The sequence below is a fragment of the Nerophis lumbriciformis genome, linkage group LG29 (assembly GCF_033978685.3).
Source record: "Nerophis lumbriciformis linkage group LG29, RoL_Nlum_v2.1, whole genome shotgun sequence".
Taxonomy (NCBI): Eukaryota; Metazoa; Chordata; class Actinopteri; order Syngnathiformes; family Syngnathidae; genus Nerophis; species Nerophis lumbriciformis.
Genome location: NC_084576.2, coordinates 17,402,740 through 17,415,150, shown reverse-complemented (window position 1 = coordinate 17,415,150; position 12,411 = coordinate 17,402,740).

The following is a 12,411-nucleotide window of genomic DNA, read 5'->3' as shown; positions in this document are numbered from 1 at the left end:
TAAATTGAGACAACGTTGTTGGTTGGGAAATGACCAAAATTCAATGGTCAAATCAACGTCAGAACCCAACATTAAGTAAACGTTGTCAAAAAGCATGTTGTGTCAACGTTGTATTTGTGTTGTAGAATATTGGTTGGAAAATGCCAAAAAATTCAATGGTCAAATCAACGTCGGAACCCAACATTGAGTAAATGTTGTCAAAAAGCATGTTGTTTCAACGTTGTATTTGTGTTGTAGAATATTGGTTGGAAAATGACAAAAAATTCAATGGTCAAATCAACGTCGGAACCCAACATTGAGTAAACGTTGTCAAAAAGTATGTTGTTTCAACGTTGTATTTGTGTTGTAGAATATTGGTTGGAAAATGACAAAAAATTCAATGGTCAAATCAACGTCAGAACCCAACATTGATTAAACGTGGTCAAAAAGCATGTTGTTCCAACGTTGTCTTTGTGTTGTAGAATATTGGTTGGAAAATGACCAAATTTCAATGGTCAAATCAACGTCACAACCTGACATTGAATAAATGTTGTCAAAAAGCATGTTCTTACAACGTTGTCTTTGTGTTGTAGAATATCGGTTGGAAAATGACCAAAATTCAATGGTCAAACCAACGTCAGAACCCAACATTGATTAAACGTCGTCAAAAAGCATGTTGTTCCAACGTTAAGTTTGCGTTGTAGAATATTGGTTGGAAAATGACCAAATTTCAATGGTCAAACCAACGTCAGAACCCAACATTGATTAAACGTTGTCAAAAAGCATGTTGTTTCAACGTTGTCTTTGTGTTGTAGAATATTGGTTGGGAAATGACCAAAATTTAAATGGTCAAATCAACATCACAAACTGACATTAAATAAACGTTGTCAAAAAGCATGTTGTTACAACGTTGTATTTGTGTTGTAGAATATTGGTTGGAAAATGACCAAATTTCAATGGTCAAACCAATGTCAGAACCCAACATTGTATAAAAGTTGTCAAAAAACATGTTTTAACGTTGTATTTGTGTTGTAGAATATCGGTTGGAAAATGACCAAAATTCAATGGTCAAACCAACGTCAGAACCCAACATTGATTAAACGTCATTAAAAAGCATGTTGTTCCAACGTTAGGTTTGTGTTGTAGAATATTGGTTGGAAAATTACTAAATTTCAATGGTCAAACTAACGTCAGAACCCAACATTGAATAAAAGTTGTTAAAAAGCATGTTGTTCCAACAATAGGTTTGTGTTGTAGAATATTGGTTGGAAAATGACCAAATTTCAATGGTCAAATCAATGTCACAACCTGACATTGTATAAACATTGTCAAAAAGCATGTTGTTACAACGTTGTATATGTGTTGTAGAATATTGGTTGGAAAATGACCAAATTTCAATGGTCAAACCAAAGTCAGAACCCAACATTGAAAATAAAAGTTGTGAAAAAACATGTTGTTTTAACGTTGTATTTGTGTTGTAGAATATCGGTTGGAAAATGACCAAAATTCAATGATCAAACCAACATCAGAACCCAACATTGATCAAACGTCGTCAAAAAGCATGTTGTTCCAACGTTAGGTTTGAGTTTCTCAACGTCAGGACCTAATTCCACAAGTTCCCAACGTTGTTTTAATGTTTTGTGTCTGCTGGGAAGTAATTATAATCTAAAATGAACTGAGATCTTTAATAAATTGAGATTTAGAACAGTCACAATGGAAATAAGCATTTCAATCAGAGGTGTTTGTTCATGGAACAAACTTGATGGTGAAACAAAACAATGTAAATCTCTTTCTGTATTTAAGAAAAAAGTAAAAAATATAATATATAATTTGTGTCAAAACGTGGTCCTTGGGTTGTGTTTTCCCGGAATGCAAAGGAAAGTTGGCTCGGGCAAGGCGTGATTGTGAGTACATTTTTATTTTACCACTAACAAACTACAAAAAATGGGTAAAAACAAAAGGCGCGCTCACAGGTGGAGATAAACTTGGCTAAGAAAACAAAAACTAGGACAAAAGCGAAACTATGGACGTGAAACTAATAAACACTTACTGTGACAAGAGCAAAACAAAAACTTACGTGGCATGGCATGAAGCAAACACTATGGAAAAAGCAGGGCATGATAATGCCAGAGGTAAACAGACTTAGAAAGGATAATGTCACCAGGACGAACAACAGAAACAGACAGGCTTAAATAGCAGTGACATGATCAGTGAAAACAAGTGCGTGACTCAAAACGTGTTACAGGTGCGTGACATGACAGGTGAAAACTAATGGGTTGCTATGGTGACAAACAAACAAAAGTGCACAAAGAGTCCAAAGACAAAACCGAACATGACTAAAACAAAACATGATCACACAGACATGGCAATTTGAAGTGAATTAATGTTTTCATGTTTGTTTATTTTGTTCTATGTTATGAGAAAAAATATTGCCTTGATAGAATTTTGAGTTAAACAACAAATTAGTGAATGGGGGCAGATATTATAGGTTAATACTTCTTTCTACTCCTTTTCATTCATGATTTATTATAATATCATGTTGATTTTTTTGTTTTTGTTTGACTTTCAATGAATGAAATGAAAAAAAAAAAATGAAAAATGCTATGGTGGTCAATGAAAAGCTGCTGTAAGACGTTGATTTACTTGTATTTCTTATTTATTTTTCATAACCATTTTTGAAAAATTATTTTAACATACATATTATTTTATAATAAATGTTGTAAATATTAGGAACATGTTAAATATATATATATATATATATATATATATATATATATATATATATATATATATATATATATATATATATATATATATATATATATATATAATGTGTAATAATAATGTGTTTAAAGAAGGTATAAAAGCTTGAATATACATTAGAAAAGGTAACAGTGACACTGCTATCGTCTCAATGGTGGATAATAATAATTAATATGTTTATTAGTAATAAGTGCATGCGTAGCAATTTTGCACTGATTCACAGCATTTTAAAACATTGAGCTCTCCACATTTTCAGCCGCTAGGTTCAAAGAAAAAAACCCTTGCAGTTTTGTTTCTGATGTTCCTTAATGCATGTGTGGCTGCTGACCCGCACCCAAACCTATCGAGCGGTGTGGCGCGATGGAAAATATGTCAGGCTCTTCCCCCCCCGGTGGCCGCCTGGATGGCTTCATTAAAACGTACCATTTATCTGCTGGAGCAGCTTCAGGTGAGTCCGATTCCAACTGCCGGTTCTGGTCCCGAGGGCTCCCGCCTCAGCGAGGTGTCAGCCGCTTGCCTGCGGGGCTGCTGGCAGGGTCTTCTTTCAGCTTTGCTTTTTTTTTTTGCAGGATGCCACCATTAGGGTGGAGAAAATGAGAAAATAACCGTCTGTATTTCCAATTAATGCTGGGTCAAAAAAACATCAGTGTTAACAGCTACGGCTGTAGGCAACCTCCTTAGGTTTTTTTTTTTTTCTTCAAGTCCATAAACAGCTGCATTAGAAGTGTCATGAGTGGTCAGCATCCAGCAGCTTTATTTTCCAGTGCATACCATTTAAAATGATCAAAAAACATACACATGTCCCTTTTCCACTTTCTCATGCACTCCAGATAATTATTAAAGTAAATCACATCATTTGATTAATGTTCACATTTTGGAAATAGCAGCCTCTTTCCAATAATCTCCAATAGTTTCCAAGTGTGTGGTCAACAAAAGCAAATAACTGCCGGGGTTTCTAATAAGCGTCCAGTCAAAACATTGTTATTACCAGCTGTGGCTGTAAGCAACCTCCTGTATTACTATTATTTTATTATTTAAACAATCATGACTAGTCAGCATTCAACAGCTTTATCTATCTCTGCGTATGCTTTGAAATGTAAAAAAAAAAAAATGCTACATTTTTCCCTTTCCACTTTCTCATGCATTCCAAATCATTACCAAAGTTAAAAATTATCCCTTTACATAATAAATAATTGCATTTTGGAAATGCCAGCCTCTCTCCAATTAATCTCCAATAGTTGCCAGGTGAGTGGTCGACAAAAGCAAATAACTGCCAGGGTTTTCTAATAGGCCCTCAGTCAAAATACATTGATATCACCAGCTGCGGCTGTAGGCAACCTCCTGATGTATTACTTTTTCAATTAACTCCACAATACGGCAGTAGCTGCATTTAAAAAAAGTATTGTGAGTGGTCAGCGACATCCCCCCGCTTTATCTTCCACTGCATATGCTTTAAAATGCCTTAAAAAGAGCCACATGTTTTATTTTCCACTTTCTCATGCACCCCTAATAATCATTAAAGTTTAAAACAATAACTTTATTTTAAAATGATGTTGAAATTTTGGAAGTAATAGCCTCCAATTCCAATAGCTGTCGGGTGAGTGGTGTTTTAAAATATATTGGTAATACCAGTGTAGTGGAAAATGTCCAAATCTTAAACAGGCACAAATGAGAATTTGTTACAAGAGATTAATTTCATCATAATCAGATGGTACAAGGTTGGATTGGGTTGCCATGATTACAGACAACTTTCCTGGAGACGTTGGGTGATGCGCTCTCGTGAACGAGCGCACACACACAAGACTTGGTCCAACCTGGTTAGTTATACGCTCCTGGTGGTCAGAGTCCAGCATAACAAACAACTTATGTAACATGCACAATGTCATAACAACAACCAAGAGAACTTGTGCATTGTCAGGGCGACCTGCCCTGCCATGTCATGTCCCTCCTAATGCATTCAGGTGAGAGGTAACCTTAGGACAGAAATTTGCCACGACACCAGCTGCGGCTGTAGGCAACCTCCTGATGTGTGTTTTTATTTGTATTCATTTTTTTTATTGTTTAACTCCACAATATAGCAGCGGCTAAATCAAAATGTAAAAAAAAAAAAAAAAAAAAAAAGCTAACATTTTCCCTTTCCACTTTCTCATGCATTCTAAATCATTACTAAAGTTAGAAAATGACCCTTTTATGTAACAAATAATTACATTTTGGAAATGCCAGCCTCTATCTTCAATTAATCTCCAATAGATGCCAGGTGAGTGGTCGACAAAAAATGTTCGAATAGGCGCTCAGTTAAAATACATTGGTATCATCACCTGCGGCTGTAGGCAACCTCCTGATGTATTACTTTTGTAATTAACTCCACAATACGGCAGTAGATGTATTTTTTTTTAAAGTATCACGAGTGGTCAGCGACATCCACCCGCTTTATCTTCCACTGCATATGCTTTAAAATGTCTTAAAAAAAAATACTGCCCGGGATTCTAATAGGTGGTGTTTTAAAATATATTGGTAATACAAGCTGCGGCTGTAGGTAACCTGCTGATGTATCTTTTTATTTGCATTCATTTTTTAAATGATTAACTCCACAATCAGAGATGGCCGATAATATCGGCCTGCCGATATTATCGGCCGATAAATGCATTAAAATGTAATATCGGAAATTATCGGTATCAGTTTTTTTTATTAACGGTATCAGTATTTTTTTCTTTTTTTTTCTTTTTTTTATTAAATCAACATAAAAAACACAAGATACACTTACAATTAGTGCACCAACCCAAAAAAACCTTCCTCCCCCATTTACACTCATTTACACTCATTCACACAAAAGGGTTGTTTCTTTCTGTTATTAATATTTTGGTTCCTATATATATATCAATATATATCAATACAGTCTGCAAGGGATACAGTCCAAGCACACATGATTGTGCGTGCTGCTGGTCCACTAATAGTACTAACCTTTAACAGTAGGGATGTCCGATAATGGCTTTTTGCCGATATCCGATATTCCGATATTGTCCAACTCTTTAATTACCGATACCGATATCAACCGATACCGATATCAACCGATATATACAGTCGTGGAATTAACACATTATTATGCCTAATTTGGACAACCAGGTATGGTGAAGATAAGGTACTTTTAAAAAAAATTAATAAAATAAAATAAGTTGAATACATTAAAAACATTTTCTTGAATAAAAAAGAAAGTACAACAATATAAAAACAGTTACATTGAAACTAGTAATTAATGAAAATGTGTAAAATTAACTGTTAAATAGAGATGTCCAATAATATCGGCATTGGCCGATAAATGCGTTAAAATGTAATATCGGAAATTATCGATATCGGGTTTTTATATACAATCGTGGAATTAACACATTATTATGCCTAATTTGGACAACCAGGTATGGTGAAGATAAGGTACTTTTTTTTTTTTTATTAATAAAATAAAATAAGATAAATTAATTTAAAACATTTTCTTGAATAAAAAAGAAAGTAAAACAATGTAAAAACAGTTACATAGAAATTAATGAAAATGAGTCAAATTAACTGTTAAAGGTTAGTACTATTAGTGGACCAGCAGCACGCACAATCATGTGTGCTTACGGACTGTATCCCTTGCAGACTGTATTGATCAAATCAAATCAAATCAAATCAACTTTATTTATAAAGCACATTTAAAATTTACCACAGGGGTAGCCAAAGTGCTGTACAATGAGCAGGTTAAAAGATAAAACGAGTACCGAGCAAACACAACACAACACAAACAGAACACGATAAAAAATAAATAATTAAAATAGAATTAATAAAAACATAAAAACATAAAAACAGGATCACAGCAAGTGTATTATGGGGCGCCATTGCAGGATGGATATCACTCAGTGTTAAAAGCCATGGAATAAAAGTATGTTTTTAAGAGAGATTTAAAAACAGGAAGAGAGGAGGCTTGTCTAACACTCAGGGGTAGGTCGTTCCAGAGCTTGGGAGCAGCAACGGCGAAAGCTCTGTCACCTCTAAGCTTCAGCCTTGTGTCAGGGACCGTCAACAGCAGCTGATCGGCTGATCTTAAGGATCAGGTGGGGCAGTAAGGCTGAAGGAGGTCGGAGAGATAGGTTGGCGCGAGGTTGTTTAGACATTTAAAAACAAATAAAAGGAGTTTAAAATGTATTCGGTAACGCACAGGGAGCCAGTGAAGGGACGCTAAAATAGGGGTGATGTGCTCACGTCTGCGGGTCTGTGTTAGCAGACGAGCAGCAGAGTTCTGCACGAGCTGCAGGCGGGCGAGGGAGGCCTGGCTAATGCCAACATACAGGGCATTACAGTAATCAAGACGAGTCGAGATAAAAGCGTGGATTAATTTCTCAAGATCATGTCTTGATAGAAGCGGTTTCATTTTCGCTATTTGGCGTAATTGATAAAAGCTTTTTTGAACGACGCTGCTGATTTGTTTTTCGAATTTAAAATCTGAGTCAAACTTTACCCCCAGGTTTGTGACACAGTCGCTGAGATACGGGGTCAGAGTGCCGAGGTCAACGTTGGGGGAGGGAGAGCGACTTGGACCGAACAACATAACTTCTGTTTTGTCTTCATTTAGGCTCAGGAAGTTAGCTGAAAGCCAGACTTTGATGTCGTGCAGGCAGTCAATAAGACTTTGAACCGTGTTATTTTGTGCCATGGGAAAATAAATCTGGCAATCATCGGCATAAAAATGAAATGCAATACTGTACTTCCTAAAAATAGAACCAAGGGGGAGAAGGTAAAGCGCAAATAAAATTGGGGCAAGGATTGAGCCCTGGGGGACCCCATGTGGTAAAGGAGCTGTGGACGACATAAAACTGTCTACTTTTACACAAAAACTCCTGTCGGTTAGGTACGACCGGAACCAGTTGAGGGCGGCGCCCTTAATGCCCACACAGTTGATATATATTGATATATAATGTAGGAACCAGAATATTAATAACAGAAAGAAACAACCCTTTTGTGTGAATGAGTGTAAATTAGTGTAAATGGGGGAAGGACGTTTTTTGAGTTGGTGCACTAAATGTAAGTGTATCTTGTGTTTTTTATGTTGATTTAATTTAAAAAAAACACACAAAAAAACCGATACGATAAAAAACAAAACGATACCGATAATTTCCGATATTACATTTTAACGCAGGCCGATATTATCGGCAGGCCGATATTATCGGACATCTCTATTTAACAGTTAATTTGACTAATTTTCAATAATTACTAGTTTCAATGTAACTGTTTTGATATTGTTTTACTTTCTTTTTTATTCAAGAACATGTTTTAAATTTATTTATCTTATTTTATTTCATAAATTTTTTTTAAAAGTACCTTATCTTCACCATACCCGGTTGTCCAAATTAGGCATAATAATGTGTTAATTCCACGACTGTATATATCGGTTGATATCGGTATCGGTAATTAAAGAGCTGGACAATATCGGAATATCGGATATCGGCAAAAAGCCATTATCGGACATCCCTTATCCACAATATTGCAGCGGCTAAATCAGAAGTATCATGAGTGGCTTTTTCAGCAGACATCTGACCCGTCCTTTCGAGATATGGAGATTAGCCCGCATTACGGGGCGCAAATGAAACCTCACGTAAAAAAATAATAATAAAAAATAAAAAGCACACGGCAACAACATCTGTCCTGGCAGCACATTCCCCCCAGATTTATTGGGCGTACATTTTAATGACGCCCGAGCAAGCAGGTACACGTGACAGTTCTGCTGAGCCCTACTCGCTCGTTTATTTAACGACTATTGCTTTCGGACTTGCAGCGTTTTGGCCCCCCTGGGGGATCAGATTGTCACCTGGGCCCCCCAACGCCCTTGGCACTTAACTAATCAATTGACGTGATTGAGCGGCCTCTGTGTGGCAGACGTAATGAGCTCCTGATTAAAATCATTATACGAGGGGACGTGCAGACACCGTGATGGCTCTCGGGTCCCGCAGTGCCGCTAATGTAACTTTTGCCGAACGGGCCTCAGGAATAAAACACATTTACTGTCCTTGAAAGCAAATGATTGTCTTTTTTTTATTCATGTCTGGCTGGAAATGATTAAGAGTAAGAGCAAAAATCACAGGAAATCAAGCAAGTTAGGAAATCATAAATAAGTGACAAAAAACAAACTCTCATGGCAGTTTTTCGCATGTTGTTTGTTTGAGAGTTGGAGTTGGAGTTTGGTGCAACAGCGTTTGGAGGACACATGCATGTGAGTAGTTGAACATATGCTATTTTAAGTCATATTTAATCTCTCAAAATCTCATTTTATGGACGTTTGCAACAATTTAAAAATATCGCGATTGAGATGCTAATTTTTGTTAGCCTGTCAAAGGCAAACTCCATTGTATGTTTGCATTAAGCTAGCAGGATAACTACTAACTTTTTACTGTATGGTTTCAGTTGCTTGTTTTTGCTCATAGAGACTGCATTGCCCATTTGACAATTTTTTTTTGCATGTGCCTAATTTTAGGTTTATGTCAGGTTCAAACACCGAACTATCTATTACACAAGACAAGAAGAAGGAATCAGGCAGAGACAGAGTTCAATTTTGCTCATGTGGAGAAACGATTGGGGCTGTACACTCAGTTACAGTTTCACCCTACGCTCTAAGGTACAGTCCCACGTGCTCCTCTATTTATTCGGGAGTTCCCTAGTTAACATCACAAAGGCTGCTTCTGAAGGCAAGCAGCCCCAGTAGACACAATACATGATTACTCAGAATGGACATGACACTCGTGATTTCGCCCTGTCTCTGTTTTGTCTGCGTTGAGGTACTCGATGTCCGTCCTTGGCTGTCAGCAGGCAGGGTCTTGAAACAAACTGCTGATGCGAGACAACTCGCAATGGAAGATTACTGTGATCATGTTTTGTTTAGTTATGTCCTGTTTGGTTTTTGGACCCTTTTTGGTTCCTGTTTTCACTCCATTGTTTTGTTTCCATGACAACCATTAGTTTCACCTGTTGCACATTTGGACTCACGCACCTTTCACTAATCATGTCTGTATTATTTAAGCCTGTAGTTGCCAGGCAGTTGGCCTGGCGACATTACTTCTGTTCACTCTGCTCATGCCATTGTCATGATGCCATAGTTCATGCTGCTCGTGAGTTTTGTGTATTTGTGTCACAGTAAGTGTTTTTGTTTCTTGTCCATAGTTTTGCCTTTGTGCTAGTTTTTGTTTCATAGTCAAGTTTGCATTTACGCCTTGTGCGCGCTTTTTGTTTGTTCCTTTGTTAGTATTAAATAAATCATGTCCTCACCTTCACGCCACGTCGTGACAATTACAAGTTGTGTACCTTTGCACAGATAGAAAAGTATAACTTCAGCACAATTGATAATAACTATAGCAACGACCTTTAAGCATAAGAGTTGTGTGATAACTTATACATAATTATTATAACAGTAATTTCATTTGGAGGCAAGCCGTTAACAACCTCAACTTGGAGGTTTTTTCGTCCCTAAAGGGAAGAACTGTTTATCTGTCCAACTAAATACCTTCATTCAAGCAGGGCTGAATAGCAATTATGTTCTGGTAAAATAAATAAACTAAACTAATAATGAATATGTTTTTCAACAAACTCTATACTCTCGGCAGAGTCCTTGAGGGTGCATCGAAGTTTGCCCAACCAGTCTACATGAGCTTTGTGGACTTGGAGAAGGCATTCGACCGTGTCCCTTGGGTAGTCCTGTGGGGAGTGCTCAGAGAGTATGTGGTATCGGATTGTCTGATTGTGGCGGTCCGCTCCCTGTATGATCAGTGTCAGAGCTTGGTCCGCATTGCCGACAGTAAGTCGGACCAGTTTCCAGTGAGGGTTGGACTCCGCCAAGGCTACCCTTTGTCACCGATTCTGTTCATAACTTTTATGGACATAATTTCTGGGCGCAGTCATGGCATTGAGGGGATCTGGTTTGGTGGCCGCAGTATTAGGTCTCTGCTTTCTGCAGATTATGTGGTCCTGATGTGGTCCAGGATCTTCAACTCTCACTGGATTGGTTCGCAGCCGAGTGTGAAGTGACTGTGATGAGAATCAGCACCTCCAAGTCCGAGTCCATGGTTCTCACCCGGAAAAGGGTGGAATGCCATCTTGGGGTTGGGGAGGAGACCCTGCCCCAAGTGAAGGAGTTCAAGTACCTCTGAGTCTTGTTCACGAGTGAGGGAAGAGTGGTTCATGAGATCGACAGGCGGATCGGTGCGGCATCTTCAGTAAAATGGATGCTGTATCGATCCGCTGTGGTGAAGCTCTCAATTTACCGGTCCATCTACGTTCTCATCCTCACCTATGGTCATGAGCTTTGGGTTATGACCGAAAGGACACGATTACGGGTACAAGCGGCCGAAATGAGCTTTCTCCGCTGGGTGGCGGGGCTTCCCCTTAGAGATAGGGAGAGAAGCTCTGCCATCCGGGGGGAGCTCAAAGTAAAACCGCTGCTCCTCCACATCGAGAGGAGCCAGATGAGGTGGTTTGGGCATCTGGTCAGGATGCCTCCCTAGGGAGGTTTTTAGGGCACGTCCGACCGGTAGGAGGCCACGGGGGAAGACCCAGGACACATTGGGAAGACTATGTCTCCTGGCTGGCTTGGGAACGCCTCGGGATCCCCTGGCAGGAGCTGGACGAAGTGGCTGGGGAGAGAGAAGTTTGAGCTTCTCTGCTTAGGCTGCTGCCCCCGCGACCCAACCTCAGATAAGCGGAAGAAGATGGATGAATGGATGCACTGTCAATAAAATTAAAGCGCAAATGAAAATACAGTTTCATCATTTAAGTCATATTTTTGCGCCTAGGAAACCTCTTTTGGTGGCCCTCTATGGTTAAGAAACACTATTTTAGGCCATCTTGCGAGCAATGAGCATCTTTTGAGGTTCCCTTTACCTGGGAAGTTGAAAGCCGGAGCTGGGAATGACGTCACAGCCGAGTTATTAACGTTCCAGTTATGAAATCGGAAATCAAAGATGGCCAACATCCACAAAAAGCTATTTTTGTGCTTGCCTTGTCTAAATATAAACAACTTTTGGGGAAATATGGACTCTTTCTGCAACCTTCAAACACGCCAATGGAGAACTTATATACCACATTAAATAAATGTAGTGTCTGCCACAGTGACGTCACCATATAAAACGTCCAACAATACATCGTATATAGCTGATAGCTGAAGTGCTCATAATGGATATTATAGAAGCGGATATCATTGTATATTTCCAGAGCAGCCATCTTTGAAACAAACTCGGGTGTGCTGGGAATGCTTCGACTTTCCAAGTCGGAAATCCGACGTCGGGGAGTGTTCCAGTTGAAATTTCACCTCGGAACTCGACAATTCTGACTTCCCAGTACAAATGGAACGCACCATATCTGCAAGGTTTATGTTAGTCAGAAAGGACTATGAGCCAGTAGTCTAAACAATGTTGCTGCAGGTTGTAGCCTTACAACTAAAGAATGAGTCAGTCTGCATGTATTTCTAAATAATGGGAATATGAGGAAAGTATGGACCTATCCAGTCAAGTGAGATCAGTGTAATTCTTCGGTATCGTTTTTTTAATGATTCTGTCTTAGAAAAAGAAGGGTTTTAGTCCGAAACAATTACGTTTATTAACACACACAAACCTACCGAAAATTGGTATTGTTGGGTACCAGTATCGATTCCCAGGCACC